The sequence below is a fragment of the Halichoerus grypus genome, chromosome 1, assembly GCF_964656455.1.
Source record: "Halichoerus grypus chromosome 1, mHalGry1.hap1.1, whole genome shotgun sequence".
In the NCBI taxonomy this organism is placed as follows: domain Eukaryota; kingdom Metazoa; phylum Chordata; class Mammalia; order Carnivora; family Phocidae; genus Halichoerus; species Halichoerus grypus.
Genome location: NC_135712.1, coordinates 77907891 through 77928331, shown reverse-complemented (window position 1 = coordinate 77928331; position 20441 = coordinate 77907891). Strand labels below are relative to the sequence as shown.

General features: G+C 43.6%; 1 long non-coding RNA gene across 2 annotated transcripts in view; it reads right to left on the bottom strand.

The window, feature by feature from the left end:
• LOC118546828 (uncharacterized) overlaps positions 1-20441 on the bottom strand; it is a 66010-nt gene that overhangs the window by 975 nt on the left and 44594 nt on the right. For both annotated transcript variants that reach the window (XR_004922792.2, XR_004922793.2), the window contains exon 3: positions 4558-4654. This is a non-coding gene — a long non-coding RNA (uncharacterized LOC118546828). The remainder of the gene's footprint in view (positions 1-4557; positions 4655-20441) is intronic.

Sequence of the window (20441 nt, the reverse complement as noted above, 5' to 3'; positions counted from 1 at the left end):
CATGCCATCCACACTGCCCTCTCTGTGACTTGCTCCCTTCTTCGTGACTGCCGACTCTCCCTCAGATGGTACCTCCCCAAGCCACTGTATGTCCTCAGGCAGGAATATCTAGGAAGTGCCTGGCTCTCTAAACCCCTTAGATCTAGAACCCACTGTACCTACCCCCTCAAGCCTACTACAAAAGATGATGCTCCAGATTAACCAAATTGAATGACACACACAAAAAAAGTAAAACTTGAAAAGGGAGTGAGTTCTTTAAAGACAAGGGATGCCAGGCAGAGGAGACTTTTTTTTTCCCTTAAGATATTCTGATGATTCCATAAAGCAATGAAAAAATTTTTCTTTAACGTTTGTAAACACTTAAAATTGAAAAAAACAACTACCACAGCTTGGCCCCAGCAAGAGGTTGTTCCCAGCCTCCGGCTCTCCTAGGAAATGGATCTTCCGGTTCTTTCCAATACCCTGAAGCTATGAGTTTCCCTGGCCATGGCTTCTCCTACCTATAATCACAAGTTCTTCCCCACTGGGCTCAGGTGTGCTCACCAGACCCTCCTGAAGGTCAAAAGACTTCCACAATCACCTAAGTACTTCTGCATCTTCATTCTGGACCCTTCTTTTGAAGGTCTCTTGAGTCTTGCATTTTTAGCTCCAGTAAGTTACTCAACTTACTTTGTTCATCTTCCCTCAATATTTTACTCCCATACACTTTCAGGTGTAGATGGTAAAGCTCTTGACCAGAGCACAATATATATGCTCCGGAAAGAGGGGGCCCTGGGGAGGAAAAACACAAGTTGCCAAAGACTCTCCATTCTCAAAGTACAGTTGAAGTGCCCATTGGCTGAAAGCCACCTGTAGTGTAGGTCAGAAAGGGCATAGTCAAGTTTATTTAGCTCTTATTTGTTGAGAGGATACCCTAGCTCTCCAATCCCAGGTAGAAATATTTATGATATGATATGTATAATATGGTATGTTTCAAGGAAAAAAATCTCATAGAAATTACGGTTAAAATGAATCAGCATCGTTAAATGGGGTATACCAGAAATTCACTGTCCTTTCCGTGATTTAAGAGGCAAGGAGTGGGAACATCTCCAGTGTTCCCAAACTGAGCTGATATAATTTCAGACAAAGGCAAAAAAAACAAAACAAACAAAAAACAAAACAAAACAAAACAAACAAAACAAAACACCTGGACATGTTTCTTAGCTTCTTTGGCTTTAACATTTAGTAAATGGACTCTTTCTGTTTGGCTTTTTGAAACTGAACATGTTTTAAAGACACACTTTGTTGGTTTTGCCATGGACATCAATTCCCCTTCTTTTGGTCACAGCGCCACCCCTTTTCCTTTAGCAACACCGTTCCCCACCCTAGTTCCTAGACCTCCACCAGCTCCGGGAATGGGCTTGGACCAAAGTCAGTCAGAGGCTACTTCCCTTTCAGCTGCCTAAACTGTTAACTAATAATGACCTTTGCGAGATAAGCCCAGCACTCTTGAAAAAGTTAGAGTAGAAATGGGTCTTCATTTACCCTGGTATTGCTGCCAGCTATACGGCCACCACATGGAGTGCACCTGAGCATAGCACCAAAATAAGAAGAAAGCAAAGATGAGAGATGGGGGGCAGAAGGGACAATAGCTCAGATATCTTGGTTGTCAAACCAGAAGCAAGCTCTGTCCCCAATAATACCCCCCCTTTTTTTGCTTTAGTGTGTTTGAGTTGGGATTTTGTCACTTGCCACCAAGTAATTCTATCGACTTCCCTCTCACATCATTACTACCTAAATAGATCTCTGGGCTCCAGAAATCCCTGGTTGAGAATCATTAACCAAGCACCAAGGAGATCATAGAAATGTGTTTGTTATAGCTGTACAATCTAAACCCAGATCTAATTCAAATCCCAACCTCAAATTCCTCAGGTCACAGATTCATGTTTATTAGCACCTACCATGTACAAAACTCTCTCAGGATCTATGGCAGCCAGATGACAGCCAGCCCCCACGCCCCCTCACAAGCTGGTAAGAAAATTACAAGGAGGACCAGGGAGGGACAGAATCTTCTAGACGGGAATCTGGGAGAACCAGAGAGTTTACTGGAGCTGAGCTTTGAAGGGACTGAGCAAGTCACAGTTGATCTAGACTAGAACTCAACGTTCTGCGTCCCGGTCCAACATTCAACTTAAACGCAACAGGGGTGAGTGAGTCCTAATGCAGGGCCACGCCTGGAGGAGAAGAGCTGCTCCTATTGTCCTCCAGGCCCTGCTAATGGATATGTAGGGACCTCATGTGGAGACTGGGGCTCAGGCTACCCAGAGGTACACTGGGGGAATCACAAGACAAGGGCTGCATGCCTGTAAATTCACCTCGGAGTATCCAGGAATTGTCAGAGAGTTGGATATCACAGCATGACACAATGTCAAAGCTAGAAGGGACCTCAGGAATTAATCAGCCTGCTCATTTGACAGATAAGAGGTGGGAAAACCGAATTGGTCAAGAACTTGTCCAAGATCTCTCCTGCAGAGTCATCCCTAGGCCTGGGGCTCTGGGACTTTGACCAGCTGAAAGGAGATATCATCATTATTTCAATTCCATCCTAGCAGCAGTGAGAAGGGGAGTCTGGAATTGAATTTTGATAGACGCTGCCTTTTATCTCGGAGAGCTTCCTAGGCCTTGCCTTGCTTCAGCGCAGCCCTTGATTATCCCGTGGAACGAGCCTCTCCTGGGGCTGAGTCATGCAGGCCTAGAGGAATTTCACTGGCTCCTTTAGCCAATGATGGTTGTTTCATTGGCTTTTTAGCCAATCACTGTAAAATCCCCATTAGAAAACCCCGGCTGGGGATGTACTCCTCCCCGAGCTCCACGGGGGCTCCTAGAGAAATGTGGCTGCCCTCCTATGAAAGCGGCTTGGGGACCAGGTCCCATTGCTTGCCAAGACACTCCTCCAGAGTCTCTGGAACATAATACATCAAAGAAATTATTATTCTAAATACAAAAAGGAAGGCAGGGTACGCCTATGGGAAGGCTTTTTACCAAAGCACATGAAGGGCCCTAGGGTAGGGTGAAGAGGGAGCTGCTTTATTATCTAATAATCTTTACTTTCCATGCGCATTTTACCATTCACACCCATTTTCATATGACTCTTTTAAAAACCTTGTGAAGAAGGCAAGACAGAGGGCCCCTGGGTGGCTCAGTTGGTTAAGCGACTGCCTTCGGCTCAGGTCATGATCCTGGAGTCCCGGGATCGAGTCCCGCATCGGGATCCCTGCTCAGTGGGGAGTCTGCTTCTCCCTCTCCCGCTCTCCCCCTCTTGTGCTCTCTCTCTCTCTCTCATTCTCTCTCTCAAATAAATAAATAAAATCTTAAAAAAAAAAAAAAAAGAAGGCAAGACAGAATTATATGATCTCCACTTCCCAGATGAAGTGACAGACTCAGAGAGGAGAAGCAACCTGTTCCCTGTCACCTATCTAAGAAGTGGCAGAACCTGGGCGGTTAGAACCCAGCCTGACCCACGAGTGGCCAGTACTCATTTTATAACATCTGCAGTCTTTCTGGTCCACGGTAGGTCTGAGTCACCAGTAGGGCTGACAAAGGATGAGAAACACAGAGTCTTTGCAGGAGTAACAAGGGAGGGAGCTGAGACGGCTGGTTCCTTTGTCCTGCTTCATGAGCCACACCTCACACACAGAGCAAAGCTACTTCCTTTAAAAAAAAAAAAAGAAAGAAAGAAAGAAAAAGATTTTATTTATTTATCTGACAGAGAGAGAGAGAGAGCACAAGCAGGTGGAGCAGGAGAGAGAGAAGCAGGCTCTCTGCGAAGCAAGGAGCCCGATGCGGGACTCGATCCTTGGACCCTGGGACCATGACCCGAGCCCAAGGCAGACGCTTAACCCACTGAGCCACCCAGGGGGCCCAAAGCTACTCCTTTTTTAAATCTCTGATATCAGTAATAGACCTGACTTGAGGAGGTAGTGTTATATAATGGAAATGAGCAACAGACACTGGATGATGAATGAATGAATAAATGAACGAACAAACTAATGAATTTGCTCACACATTAATTTAGTGCACACACATTGATTATGTTTTAGCCGGGCACTGAAGCTGGACCTGAAACTGCATCTAGGATTTGATCTCTGCCCAGGGAAACATACATTCTAGTACGGGAAGAGACAGACACGCAGACATACCATGACAGAAGCCAGAGTGCAGAGAGGTAGATGCACTCTAGAAGCCCAGAGGAGGAAGATGTGACTAAGCATCCTTCCCGTGTGATCAGACTTGCAACCCTCTGTCAGCTTGAGCTTCCCTAGGGTAACAGGGACCAGCATGACTCATCTTTCTATCCCTATCAGACATTACACTGGGAACATTCGAGATCACCAGTCAGAGCTTGCTAAATAAATTCTCCTGGAGGAGTCGTGAAAGATTCTGCAGTGCAGGCGACCCGGGCCATGTGACTGAGTCTGCAAAGCTCTCAAGCCACCTGTCCTATGACAAGGACCCAGCAATCATAGACTTCCCTGGGTTCTGTGCTCAGAATCATCTGGCCCCGGAGTCCTCTCTCACCTGCCGCAGTTATCTTAAAAGATGGAGTAAGATCAAGGCACAAGGAACATCACAGTCACGGTAGCCCGGCTCATCCATCAAGGCTGGAACACTTCACCTTGAACAAGGGAGATAAGAAAATAAAATAACCCTGACACAGCCTTATCACCTGATAATACAACCTCAGTTTTTTCCATTAAAATAACTGAGAGCCATAGTCCTGTACTTCGGCTGATAAAGAGATCACAGGAAACAAAGCTATTAATTTTTATCTCTGCTGTGCAATAGCACATTTGAGTGACTACAGTATATCCAAGGGGGGAAAATACTTTTTCTGATGGTGGAAGTTGGATATGAAATTTTCCCCCCTCCCACCTTTCGTTTTCTCTCACATCCTTCATCCACTAACCTCTCGGAATGTTTTAAACCCCGTGGCTCTGGCTACGCTGTAACGTTGTAAGTCTCTGTCCTTACTCTACCCCTCATCCTCGGAGGACTCGGTACAAATATTCAGAATACAACTTAAGGCACTCGAACCAGTTAATTGCTTCTCAAGTCCTCAGTATTCCCTTCTGTAAAATGAGGGCTTAGACAGTTGGCCTCCAGGTGCACTGGGTGGCTCAGTTGCTCACATGTCTGACTCTTGATCTCAGCTCAGGTCTTGATCTCAGGGAGCCAAATTAAAAAAAAAGGACAGTTGGCCTCCACAATCCCCTCCCAGCTTCAATACTTCAGGATCCCATGATGGAGGGGGACATAGGACAGGTCAGTTTGAAGACGAGAGCAGTCTTTCTAAGCATGAGGGTTGCTAGGTAACAGCAGAACCAGGCAACTGGTCCTACTCATGCTTAAGGGGCCCCAGCTCGGGCCTTCACCATGGGTGGGGAAGTCCCATCCAGCCTCCGAGGATGAGGGGTAGAGTAAGGACAGAGATTTATAACGTTACAGCGTACCCATGAGCATATGTACCTGGAGCCTACATCTCCCTTCCAGAGCAAACTCCAGGTACCTGGGACCCTGAAATTTCCCACACAAATGGCCCAATGTCTGTTTCCCTCCTCATCTCTCCCCTGGGTCTTTATCCCCAAAGCCTATCACAGTCCCAGATGCACACCCATAGGACTAGGGTTGTTCCAAGGGTCGGGGGGTGTGACTGATGCTCAGCCTTCACATCTTACTCTTCCCTGCCCTCAGAAATACTTCAGTGGAAAAGTTTGGGAGACAATTGTAATTGGTGTGCCAATGCCAGCCAATCCAGTGTGTAGCATTGCCGAGGAGGGAAGAGAGTAGGAGGGTGGGGGGAGGACCAACAGCCTCCATTTGTACTCTTACCTGCCCTGCAAATGCTGGGGTGGGACTGCTGCCGTAACAAACAGGCTGAGAAGGACCCATGTGGGGAGTGGGGTGGGAAGAAGAGCGGGTGCTCAGTGGCCACCTTGCCTAAGCCGGAGCTGTCCAATGGACACCGCACAGGCTGACCGGCAAACCAGGCTCCCTCCAAGCTTGCCTTGGGCCTCACCTCTGGAGGAATTTGATTTTAAATCACGTTTAAAACGTGGGTCTTAGTATCTCTTCCACTTGCTTTGGAATAAAGCTATCTCCCAATCAGCTTCCTTATCACTGATACCCTATTTCTAAAAAACAAAAACAAAAAACTGAAGAAGGCTTATAGTAAAACACCAGAGGGTCAAATATACAGACCTGCCACTGTATGAAGGAACGGAATTAATCATGCCAGGAATGACTTTTACTAAATAGGAGAATAAAACAGCTCCGAGCCTCCTGACTGCCAAGGCAAAAATAGAAAGTGATGTGCTACCTGGTATTTATGATGTGATCAAAAGTACAAATAACTATTTTTCAGAGGAGATAAACTTTTCCCAGGCAGGAAATTTGAGGAAGAGGTTTATCACCTGCAGGCTTATATAGGAGACCGGAGACCAGATCTTCAGCAGTGATTTTGCAGGCAAAATGCAGAATCATGCTGCATGCAACCATTTGTTATATTGACACTTGATAAAATCTGAGGCCATGATATTAGAAAAAAAAAATTGGGAAGTCATTGCTACAGGAACCTGAGCTAATACCATTTAACTGACCAAAATAGACACAGACACAGAACTCAGAGAGATCAAAACAATGGACTATTTAGACAAACACTTCTCAAACTTCTTCATCCTGTGAAGAGAAAAATGGAATTCTACCCCGTAGGACTTGGAGATAGAGGGTCAGTCATGCCCCTTTCTACCTCTGAGGCAAGGTGAAATTTATCTTTAAAATGTATTCACTTGAACTTGCTACTTGACAAAAAATTTGTGCTTATTTTGATATGAAATCAATTTCCCCAAAATCTTTGCCAACGTTGCTATCACTATGGCTTTGAGTATTCTCTGGAGTTATCAAGTATCCCAAATATTTGGAAAACCAGGGCTGGCTTATATTCTCTGTTATCTGTTCTTTATAATAAACTGATGAGGGAGGCATTACCCATTTTAATGAATGGGGAAATTGAAGAACAGAGAGTTTAAGTAATTTTTCCAATAGCACATGGCACCCAAATGCATAATACTTGAATGAAACACAGATCTCCTGACTGGAAGGTCGGGCCCTATTCCCAGCTTCCATAATGTTAATATTATCATTTAGGAAATAATCAGGGCGTGAACTGGACTGCCCACTAAGGTTTCTGACATTGCGTTCCTGAAGCACATTACCCACTGAACCACTGAAGCTATAAGACCATGGCTCCAGGTTTCCAATGTCCCCTCATAGTCCATGCTGGCCTCGATAAATGTTTCCTGATTCATTGCCAGATTCCTCCCGGGCATGAGTCACCCTTTGCTCAAATTTCTCTCTATCATCAGTGCATACATCATCAGCTTCATGAGCCTGGAGCAGGAGAGAGGAGTCGTTTTCCCCAGCGCTCCTCAGCAGATGTCCCGAAGTGTACAACCGTGATGGAAAATCGTCTCTTCTCCGCGAAGGCAGATCTGCCATCCTGAAAGCCGCAGGACGCAATGAGCAGGCTGGAAGCCCAGATGTCTGGGGACCTGAGTCCCGGTCCTAACTCCGCCACTGGATAGTTGTGGGAAAACCACTTAACCCGTTGGTGCCAGGCATGCCAGGGAATGATAATGAGAAACAGTGAGATCATGTCTGGGAAGCCCTTTGAGTTCCTCCGTGGCAAGAGGCTACATAAACACAAGGTGTTATTACTTCCTAGCCCGCATCAGCCAAGGACATCACAGTGAAGGTTCCTGCAGAAACCTCCTCTCTCCCCACACAAGAAAGGACTGCCTGGTCCTTGGGCTTCTCATCCAGCTGAAATTCCCAACCTCTGCAGGATGTAGAAGGAGTTGACCATATGGTTAAAGATGAGGAGCATCAATGAAGTGAAGACTTGAATCTTAAAATCACAGACCCTTCCAACTGAAAAGAATAGTAACAATTCAGCACACACCCTTTACTTAGAGAAAAAGAAGCTGAGTCCAGAAAGGTTCTTACATAATTCACATTCCCTGAAGGCCAGCTGGACATGAGATAAGAGCTGGGCTAAGAAGTAGACTGGGATCTGGTCTTAGACACTACAGAACCCTCCACCTAGCAGGGGCCACAGGCATAGTCACGATTTGCGGCCATGTGATATGAGCAGTATGGCAAAGCCCTACCAGGGCTGTGACAAAGACTGAGCCCAAGGTGTCCCGCAGCCACTGGGACTTGGGCAAACCATTTCAACTTTGAGCTTCAGAAAAATGGAAACAAGAGGAATGACATCACTCCCCAGCATTTCTGTTGTCTGACAGCTCCCTAATAATTCCGTGACAACTGGCTGATGTCATCCTTCTGAGAAAGAAGGGAATGAAGCATTGTGATTCTCTCCCCTGAGGCTTTGAGAGCTGTCATGTGGCCCCGACCTGACTCCCAGATGGGTCTCCTGGAAAAGAACTAGGGAGGTAACTAGACTCTAGTCCCCAGTGGCCTGCCTCTGTGCAGGTGAACTCCCATGATCTCTAACTTCCTTCTAGCATTAAAGTTCTGCGGATCTACACATTTAACAAAGGGTTGAAGGCTACCTGGTACCAAGAAAACTGAAAGGAGTCAGCACTTTTTCCCTTTAAACTCAGCTACCAATAAGACATTTCTTAATTCAAATGACTTAGCACGTTTTAGTAAAAACCTCACGTTATTTTCTATTTTAATATCTTAAATTATACAAATAGAACGTGAATATATTTTTACTGCAAAAAATTCAAATTTTTTTGATTGCAAGCATCCCTTTGATTGTCCCTCCTGATCCCAACCCCTACTCCCTACTAATTCCAAACCCTTCTCCTCCTCGTCCTCACCGCACTCTAGCTTTTAGTGCTTATGATATCATTTTAGCACTTCACTCTACGTAACTAATTATATGTGCATATAGAAATGCCTCGATTCAGGACACCTGGGTGGCTCCGCCAGTTATGCATCTGCCTTCAGCTCAGGTCATGATCACAGGGTCATGGGATCGAGTCCTACATGGGGCTCCCTGCTCAGTGGGGAGCCTGCTTCTCCCTCTAACCTTCTCCCCTCCCGTGCTTTCTCTTTCTCTCTCTCTCTCTCTCAAATAAATAAATACAATCTTAAAAAAAAAGAAATGCCTCGATTCATTTTGCACTTTGTTTTTCATATAAATGGTCTAATGTTATATATATTGTTCTACAGTTTTTTTAACTTAACACATGGTAGAAATCTAGCTATGTTAGCTGCCATAAATGTACTGTCTTCCCTGATATTTCAGGATATCACTATACCACAGTTAAGCCGTTTCTCTATGAATGGACCTTTGGTAGTCTCTATCTTTTTCTCAATTACAAACAACGGCACAATGAACACGTCTGTTATGTGCCTCTTTAGAAACACCCCCCGCACACACACATGCTTTATATTGCATTATAAAAGGTAATTACCAAATTTGTACTGATTTGCAGATGGACCAACGGTGTATGAGAGGACCTATTTTCTTACACCCTTGCTAAAACTTGATATCATCACTCTTTTTAATTTTTTTTTTTTTTTTTTTGCCAATCTGGTAGCATTACATTGTTGATGTTAATTTGCATTTCAAATGTCTTTCCCTTTAAAATGGGGAATAATAAAGTGTTAACACTTAAAATGTGTTCATCTTCTTCAGGGAAAACATGACATATTGAAAGATAAAAGTGCCACTGACACATTGGGGGGGAACTCTGTCACGTTGTTCAGCTTTTCTGGGCTTCACTTTTCTGTCTGTAGAATGGGGATAGGTAGGACTTTGCCTTCATCCAGGTTGGGCAATGATTGTCATGAAAGTGCTCCATAAGTGGTTAGCTCTGGGCCAGTATTAAATATTCCCTGACTTTTATCAGGTGAATAAACTGATGCTCAGTGAGGTGTGTTGCATATTCCCAAGCATCAAGAAATCTCCTCTTATAGCTACAACAGCCCTGTCTTATACTGGAATATGTTTAGTCAGACTTTGTTAGCAGTCAGAAAGATGGGGCTGTTGAGTTTTTGTTTATCTGTTGGTTTGTTTTGATTTTTGTTTGTTTGCTTATCTCATGTTTTATTTAACAGAAGCACATGCAGAACAAGACCTGGGGTGGCTGATGACCAGGAGGGCATCACGTTACCTAAACCCCAGACCTAGGCTTCACCTGCGGAAACGCTCCACCCTCTTCCAAGTTCATTTCTACTGTTACAAGCACCCAGCTTGCTAGAGAGCAAAGTGCTCCCCAATTCAGGGAGATGGAAGATTTGATAAACCAAAGACACACTCAAATTCATAATCACACCTAGGAGCACTATGGAGGCACCGAGGACATTTTTTATTTTTTGGCCACTGAGCCCATTTCCCTTTCCTAGTAGCATCCCACTCTTAGTCCCCAGGGTCTGAGCAGCCGGTCTCCAGCCCAGGGGCAGAGCATGAGGCTCGGGCCTATGTCAATTAGAACTTCGAGATCCCCAGCCCCAGTGATTGGCTTACATCCGAACGTGTGCTACCAGAAACCCAGTCAGAGGGATCCTTGGGATCTTTGCAGAGAAAGCTGAGACAGAGACCTTTTGTATTTTCCCATGGCACATGATCATGAAAGGATTTAGCCCTGGAAACTTCTGGCAGCCTTCAGAGTCTTGGAATGGAGGTGATACCAAGGAAGAGGACCTTAGTGATAGAGAGGGTGAAACCAGATCCTACAAATGTTGCCAAAGCCAGATATCCTCCTAGATCACTCAGTTACACAAGCTAATAAATACCTCCTTCAGGCATACAACCTTTTTTTTTCTTTCCTGAACCTGATGTCCTGTCATTTGTAATAACTGGCACTAGTGAAACCATATGCACACTTTCATGCTCAATGCTTCTTTCCATACGGGGAAAGCAGCTGGATGTCATGGTAGAAGCCCAGGCCTGGAAAGTAAGGAGATCTAGGTTTATCACTGGCTTTGTCTCTTTGGGCTGCAATTTCCATAGCTGTAAATTGAGAGAGGTGGACAGAGAAACTTGGGACACCTTCCTGTTCTGAAACTCTCTGAATCTGTAAACCTGCCACTCTTGGTGTTCCTGTGACCATTGGAAGCTGAGATGGTCAAATGCTGACTCTTTGAAGCCTTCCATTCATTGTGTTAAAGGAGGGCTTAAGTGGCCACCAATGGAGGGGAACTGAAGAACATAAAACAATTAGGTCCTCTGTATCTCCACCAGAACTGGCTCCAGAAGAGGCTCAGGCTTTGCAAAACCACAGAATATTCTTCCATCTGGGCTTCTTGGGAAAAGCTCTCAGCATGATGGAGGGTGTTTCTTGCTATTCATGGCTTGCCAGTGGGAACAGCCAAGAAGGAGAAGAGGTCACATGGGCAGGCCTCCTGCTGGCACAGAATGTTCTTTGCTGCCAATGGCTGGGCAAGGAAGAGGAGTGCCCAACCCCCTACTGAGGCTTCCTATGAAAGGTGGGCCCCAGATTTGCCAACACGTAATCTGCAACGATCTCTATAAAGGTTCCTATAAAGCAGGCTTCATAGTCAACAATAGTTGGTTGTCTGTACTATATGAAGTATTATGCTAAGCATTTGCACCGTCATCCTTTTTTAAACCTCACAACAACCCTACTGCACCCTGATAGCACCAGCAGTTTATAGCGACAAAAGCTGAAGCTCAAAGAGGTGAAGTCGAGGTGACTTGCCTACGGTCCCACAGCCACAGAGCCACAGTTAATTTCACCAACTGAGGACAAGAGGAGGGCCTGCATGACTACTCTTACCTCACCTTCTGCCACCCCTTTACCATAAACAGGACCTACAAACACACGGGCCAGAACATGTGTTCTGGTCCCTGCCCTTCTCACAGCCGCCTTTGTAAACACTCTGAGACAGAGTGTTCTGGCTGTTTGTGTGCATGTCACTTCTTTGACTGAACTGTGAGTTCTTCATCAGGGCCTGTGTGATCCTGCTGGTGGCCCCCACAGTTCTTTGTACGAAATAGGAATGAGAAAAGCAGCCCTTCTCTCTGGCCAGCCACTGACCCCAGGGGGAAGTTGGACACAGCCAAGGGCCACAAATTGGATGCACTTAGGGAGCAGGCAGGCAATGAAAACAGAAGAAATTCCAAGCCAGATATGAGAGAGTAGGGAGTGGTAGGAGACTGGGGGGAAAAAACATGAAGGATCCACCTAAGACATTCAGTTCCCAAAGGTTCAGAAACTGTACAGCCAAAAAAACATGCAGCCTGGGCCCTAGAGCCAACAGTTGTAGTACCTACTATGACTTCACCTTGACCATTCAGCTTGGCATGGAATTGATGTGCATCTCGCCCACACTGTAACACCAGTCTTCCAAGATGGACACTATGGCTAAGTGGTTTCATACATGGTTCTCATTTAACACAATGTGTGACAGACAGTGGACATTTAATAAATGCTTGCTGAAGAACCTTTAAAAAAATCAAATTAATGTTTACCCAAACAACTATAAGCCTCACCAAGCTAACACTCTATAAAGGAGTCTATTAACTCCATTTCCACTGGTCTAGGAACCAGAATATTGATTATAGTGTTTGGGTGGGGAACTACCCATACCAGGGATCTATTTGTGCCATAATACTTAGAGGAGTCCTTCAGGACAATAAAAATGATTCATTGAGTGGTCCCCATACTCCAAAATGAAAATAGATACACAGTTCATGATTCTATAGGATATCCAGTCAATCATCTATTCACTCAACAATTATGGCACTAGAACCATAATGGTGAACAAAACAGACACAGTGCCTTCCCTCATGGAATTTACAGTCTTGTAATCAGCTAATCACATAAATAAATGTAAAGTCACAATGTGGCAAATGCTCAGAAGTATATAGTACTTTCAAAGGCCTGGCTTGGGAGAATCAAGGAAGTGATACATGATCCGGCTAAAGAGGGGAAGAAATAACATATGCAAAGGCCCTGTGGAAGAAGTGTGGCAAAGAAAAGGATGTGTAAGCCCAGACTAGTCAAGCAGAGGAGGGAGCATATGGCTTAAGAGGTTGATAGAGGTCAGACCACTCTAGGCTTATAACCTATGGTAAGAATTTTTATCTTTATCTACAAACAATGTGAGTTACTTACTCTGCTAGTGGGAAAAATTGTTGGGTGATGCCATAGCTCTCCATTTCTGTAACCTGCACCCTCTCTGCAAAGGCTATTGTTGCCCATTTATTTCTATGGGATCTGAGGCAAGGTGGAAGTGTTTTAAACTCTTTTGGATGGAAAAAGTTATTTCACTCTTAGAGTCTCAGCTGCAAATGAGATTTCTCCTTCCAGTGTACCGTGACATTGCCACAGTAACACCATTAGACACCCTTCTGGCAGCAGGACCTCAGAGCCCTGCTGTTAGTTACTTCATGTCCGAAGTCACGTAAGCCACTAATTTTTCATCTTTGGATTATGCAGACCACATTTTAACCTGAAAAATACCACTACCACTTGATATTAGTTAATACTTCTAAAATTTAATGACACAATCCCATTTATATTGGTACCAAAAAACCTGAATTATTTAGGTAAAAATTTAACAAAATATGTACAAGGTCTCTATAAGAACAACCACAGAACTCTGATGAGAGAAATTTTTAAAAAATCTAAATAAATGGTGAAATATTCCATGTACATGGATTGAAAACTCAATATTGTCAAGCTATCAGATTTTCCCAACTTGATCTATAAAGTCAATGCAATCACAATCAAGGGAGTAGTGATCCCAGAAAGTTATTTTGTGTATATCAACTAGGTAATTCTAAAGTTTCAATGGAAAAGCAAAAGACCCAGAATAACCAACACTATTAAAGAAGAACCAAGTTGGAAGATTGACATTACCCAACTGTAATGAAGCTTACTATAAAGTTACAGTAATGAAGACAGTGTGGCACTGGCAAAAAAAGACAAATATACAGTGGAACAGAAGAGAGAGCCCAGAAATAGGCTCACACAAATATAGCCAGCTGATCTTTGACAAAGGAGCAAAAGCAATTCAATGGAGAAAGGAGAGTCTTTTCAACAAATGGTGCTGGAACAATTGGACTTCCACCTGCAAAAAAAAAAAAAAAAAGCAAATTGAGACATAACTTTATACCTTTTACAAAAGACCTAAATATAACCCCAAACTATACAACTCCTAGCAGATAACATAGGAAGAAATCTTGGTGACTTTGAGTCTGGCAATGACTAATTAAACTTTTTTTTTTTTTTTTAAGATTTTTTTATTTATATGACAGAGAGAGACACAGCGAGAGAGGGAACAGAAGCAGGGGGAGTGGGAGAGGGAGAAGCAGGCTTCCCGTGGAGCAGGGAGCCCGATGTGGGTCTTGATCCCAGGACCCTGGGACCATGACCTGAGCCGAAGGCAGATGCTTAGCGACTGAGCCACCCAGGTGCCCCTGGCAATGACTAATTAGAAACACCAAAAGCACAATACCTGAAAGAAAAAATTGAAAATTGGACTTCATTAAAATTAAAAACTCCTATTCTGTGAAAGACACTGTTAAGAAGGTGAAAATATAAGCCACAGACTGGGAGAAAATATTTGCAAAACACATATCTGATAAAGGACTGTTATCCAAAGTGTACGAAGAACTCTTAAAACTCAAGTTAGGAAACAAGCAACCCAATTTAAAAATGAGCAAAACATTTGAACAGACACTGCACCAAAGAAGATACATATATGGCACGCACACACACAAAAAAAGTATGTGAAAAGATGCTTAGCAACATATGTAATAGGGAATTTCAAATTAATGCAACAATGAGATACCACTACAAACCTATTAGGATGACCAAAATCCAGAACACTGAGAACAAAATGCTGATGAGGAAGTAGAGCAATAGGAACTCTCATTCATTGTTGGTGGGAATGCAGAATGATACAGCCACTATGGAAGACAGTTTGTCAATTTTTTACAAAAATAAACATGCCTTTGCCACATACTCCAGCAATTGCATTCCTTGGTATTTTCTCAGATGATCTGAAAACTTATGTCCGCACAAAAGTCTGCACATGGATGTTTATAGAATTCTTTTTCATATATATACATTTGTCAAAACCCGTGGAATATACAACACAAAGAGTCATCCCTAATGTGAACTATGGACTTTATTTAATAATAATGTATCAATATTGGCTCATCAACTACAACAAATATTCCACATCAATACGAGAAATAAAAATAAGGGGAAAACTTGGGGTGGGGGAGGACAAGGGGATATAAGGGAACTCTGTGCTTTCCACTCAACTTTTCTCTAAATGTAAAACCGCTTTAAAAAACTATATATTAATTTTAAAATTCTAATTATTGATAAAACACGTGATGACAACAGCATGGTTTTAGTAGCATGGTCTCAAAAATTATATTTGATTAATCACAAGAGCATCAATATACTTGAGAAATACAAGTACATATGAGTAAAATATACCTATCTTGTGTGCAAGACACCAACTGTGTTGGGTATTGAGCTAACTGGCTCTAGTCTATGTGATAAAAATGTCCTTTTCAGGCTGTTCCTTGTAAACTTGAGTACACAGAGATCCAGCTATTCTCACCCTGCTCTATCTCTAGTCCCAAAACCTCTACTTCCCCTATTTGTTGGTCAGAACACTGATTCTATCTCTGGAATGGTGAAAGGCCTGGAAACAGTGCCATGAGAAAAATTAAAGGAACTGAGAAGGTCTAGCTGGTGATGAGAGAAACCACTAGAAATGATCCTTGATTTCACAGATCTGAAGGACCATCATAGGGAAGGAGGGTTGGATATTTTGTGTATGTGGAGCCAGGAACCAGAATTAAAAACCAGTTCTGGAAGTGACAGAGAGATTTTTCATGGATAACATCACTGATGACTATCACTGATGTCATCTCAGCCAGAGAAAGGACTTTTTAAGTGAGAAGCTTCCAAGTATGAAATAGACTGTATCAATAGGTAGTGTGTTCCCCATTACTAAGATGTATTCGGAGGTCACATGATCAACAAACAGAGAATTTGTAAAGTAGATTTTTTTTTTAGCAAGCTTGGAAATAGTGGGGCTAATCTTAATGACTTTACTTCTCACTCCAAATCTGTTTTTATGAGTGTTGGTTGTGTCCATTGATTCCTGCATTACAGATTAGATAATTCTCTACTTCACTTCTTTTTATCTACACATCTTTAGAGTTTAGACAGTGCTTTCGATTGCATGAGCTCAGTAACTCCTCAGGACACATGTTTGAGAAAATTAATAGAATTATTGCACTCATTTAATAGTTGAGGGATCTGAAGAAAGGAAAGGCTGAGAGAAGCAAATCAATGACAAAATCAAAGGAAATTATCGGACCTCGATGGGGTCTCACTCTTCCAACTACGGAATCACAGGCCAAGAACATTCGTCTCATTCTCAGAATGAAGAGATGAAGAATTTCAGATCCCAGACAAGAGAGAGATGTTTTCTGAGGGGCTAAGAAGCTGCCATTGATATCCAAGACTGGGCATGACAAAAAGCAGAAAATACTGAGTCTTTGAAGTAATGGATCAGCTTCTTCTCACTCACATCATGCTCCAGGGTGAGATGATGCTGACCACCGACCAGGTGTGGAGCAAGGCTTTTGCCCCAAGAGTGGGAAAGAAAGAAGAGAGAAGGTAGTAGTCTTGGGATGATGTGAATTCAGAAAGTCCCAGAGGGTGAGCAGGAAATCAAGAACCACTTGTTTCTTCCTGTAAGAATGTTTTGCATCTGGAAATGCAGTCAACTGTCCCCCACAGAGGGTAAACTTGATTTGAACAAACAAAGAATTCCCAAAGGCTGTTGAAGGGATTAACTCCTGTATAATAATCTTGTTGTATTCTTCTCCAAGGTCTTTCATCTGTAGATCTCAACAGGGTTTGCAAACATCAATTAAATGTTACAACATTCCTTTGAAGTAAGTATTATTAGGTCCATTTTCCAGATGAGAAAACTGAGAGTCTAAGGGGCTTGCCAGGGGCAACTCAACCAAGATTCTAGGAGGCCAAGTGCTTCCAACTTCAATTGTGCAGAGCTCTGGGTCTCACAGAGAGAGACTGAGACAATCTGACAATGTTGTTCCCAGGCTCTGAGAAGGAAGACCCTAAAGAGTCATTCCCCCACAATGCTCCACAAGCTCTGTAGAAACCTGGAAGGGCTTTTCCCTTGTCAAAGGGACTGGGTCCAAGAACCGCAAGACTCCATGAATCATTCCTCAGCCTTCCAGGGGGATGTCATTTCTCCTCTTCAAAGCTGTCAAAAACCATTGTTGTTACTTTTTTTATGCTCTACCTTGGGTTATAATTATTTATGTTGGCATCTGGTTTTTCTCTTAAGACTTCAGACAAGGATCTTACATTATCCCTTATGCTTGGTACATAGCACAAGGTAATAGGTAAATATTTTTTTACTTTATTTGAAGTGCAGTTGGTGGGGAAAAGTCAGAGCTACAGACAGCTTCTACAAGGTGCAAGGACCAAAGTTGATAACATTTGTTTTCCCCAGAGACAACAATAAGACCTGCCTACAACCCATATTTTCATGTGAATAAAGGCACTTCTGGGTTTTCATGACTGCCAAAATCTCTGTTTTTACCCTAGGAGCCAACATTCAGTTGGGAGGTTCAAGCCTGGTCAAAATTCAGTGAAGGAGCTTCATGGAAAGCCAGATGTGTGAAAAGCATATGTGGTAAAAGCAGACCCTTATATGAGTGTCCTGCTTTACAATTTTTACAAAATACTTTATAAGCACTTTCAAATTTGGTTCTATTAAGACAGCATACAGTGGGCAATAGGAAGGTCATTATCTTATTCTGTTGACCAACTTTATCAAGGTTAAGTGGTCTGCTCTCAGTCACACAATTATTAAATAATAGAACCAGGTTGGAACCAAGAAACCTGGAGAAAGAGAAGAATGACCACTCTCTATATTCCACAACTTCCTTTCCCTTTCTGGCCTTCCAAAACTGGACTTTTCTTTGTGGTTTCTTCTTTGTGCACCTCTGATGCTTGCAACCTGTGTCTCGGCAGCATCCATGCTGGTCTACTTTTGGTCTTTTTAAGCCCTCATCACCCTATGGGCAGTGTTTGTCCAGCTGGAAATTCAGAGCTCATCTGAATTTCAAGGAAGGGTTGAACAGAAGGTGCAATTTTGCTGCTTTAGGAACCCACTCAAAAAAAGACTAAAAAGAAGAAAGTCTTCATAAGAATTGTCATTTAAAAATCCATTTGGATATTTTGGTGCAGTTGACCAAGCCCGAGATAGAGACATGCAAGACTTCGGTTATAGTCCAGGTGCCACCAACCAACTGTGGGTCCTTATTTTCATTTCACAGATATTTAATGAGAACCCACTATATGTTAAATATTGTGCTAGGTGTCAGGGGCACAGAAATGAAAAAGATTGGTTTCTCACTCTCAAGGAATGAATAGTGTCTTATTAGACAAGACGGACAAGCAAGCAGACCAAAACATTACAATATGATGTGTACTTTTATGGAGATGTAACACTGCTGAGACTCTTCCCAGAGGAGAAAATTCGAGCCAGCGCTGACCGCTTCTGAGCACAGGGCGCTATGGGACGGCACAGTTTGCACAAAGCCGGTCTTGCCAACAGAGATCCTGCGGGTCGCATAGTTTCTTTCTTGAGGGGGGTGTAAACATAAGTGGGGACAATTAGTGGTGCAGAGACAGAGTCTCTCAGAGACCCAGGAGTGAGCTGAAACCAGCAGACAGGAAGAGCTGTGGGACAGGAGAAAGGTAGAGAGGGGAGGTCATCGGGCACTGCAAAAGGAAGTCCCGGCCACAAGGACAAGCTGAGGCAGGCAGTGCCCATGACAGGAGGAGCAGCGATGGGCCTCCATGGACAGGGGGATGGCCAGATGTCATGGCAGCCGCTTCCAGAATGGCCGCCAACATTTTCTCATAGTCTGAGTCCCAGCCTCAGAGCCACCAAGAAGCCTTACTCCTGATTTCTCCATTATATTCAAGTCCCATAACCTGAGATAAACAGCATTTCTCTGACTCTTGCAAACTGGACAGAATGAATCCAAATATATAAAAGTGTTTTACATACTTATAAAACACCATGCTTTATGCAAGCGAGACTTGCAGCTGAAAGACTCCACTAGCAGCCAAAACAAAGACAAAATTAGTCTTGCAGGTGGGTGAGGATGTAGGCATGGGCTACTCTTCACTGTGCTGCCTGCACCTTTCAGAGGCTCCTCCAAAAGTACAATCGTTGCACCCTCGAGCCCATGCCTACTCTTCAGACCCTGCCTCTGTTAAAACAGGAAGCACTGACCACTTGATAACTGCGTGGTGATAACCCAAGGGCTGGCCAACCCACTCCGTATTATTCCACAATAAGCTCTCCATCCTAAGCCTTTGGGCCAATCTGTTTTATTTTTCTCAACTCATTAGCATGCCATCAGTAATTACAGATTAAACATCAGCAGTTTTTCGCCCTCTAATAACCCTAATATTCTAGCTATCTACAAAGATAATTAACCTTCATAAAGGAAAGTGCCCCAGGAAGTTTTCCTCGACACAATAGACAATTACCTTTGTTAATCACCTTTTTCTTTTATTCTAGTATTAGCGTTCAGGTTAGTCCTCCTGTACAGGACAGTGATGGCCGCTCCCTGTGACGCTCTTACCATCCCAAATCTCATATAATAGTCATTATTGTCCCCAGCATGCCTCCAAGAAGTTGCTTTATTCTCAATATGTGGCAATCAATTCCAGAGACCTCCCAGGCAGCAAACTGCTCACAAGCCTGTCAGGCAGATCAGATGTGCCTCTCCCCTGTCCCGTGGAGAAAAGAAGGAAAGTGACCTGGCAGCTGCTTTAGGAACCCACCTTGGAGTTCACCAAGGTGAACTCCCTCTCTTCAGTATCAGACCCACCCAACTAGACTCCAGACACAACATGACTTTAATTTTCTCCGTGATGTTTGCTGAGTGCCCACCATGTGCTGGTCCTCTGTTAAACCCTGGACATTCAGACATGAAGAAGAGGAAAAAAGACCACACCATGTTCCCAGCCAGGGCCAGACTCAGCTACCCATGCTGCTAAAAGTGATTCTTTGGTCCACTCATCCAGGAAGTATCTAGTAGACACCTGTGTTGGGCCCTTTTAAGGACCTCCTATGTAAATCTCATCTTCTCTATGAGCACTTCTCCATGGCCACCCCCCCCCCAGGGGAATTAAACTCTTCTTCAACAAACAGTCCTATGCCCTGCAAGAGTCTGTTTGCACTTCTGCCCTTCATTAGACTCCCTCGTGTGCTGTAAGAACATTTCTGACCCAGCTCTGTATGCTCAGCAACAGGAGGGGCACAGGAGGCAGGCAGTGCTTGTCGAATTAAATACTTGTAAGATGTATGAGGCA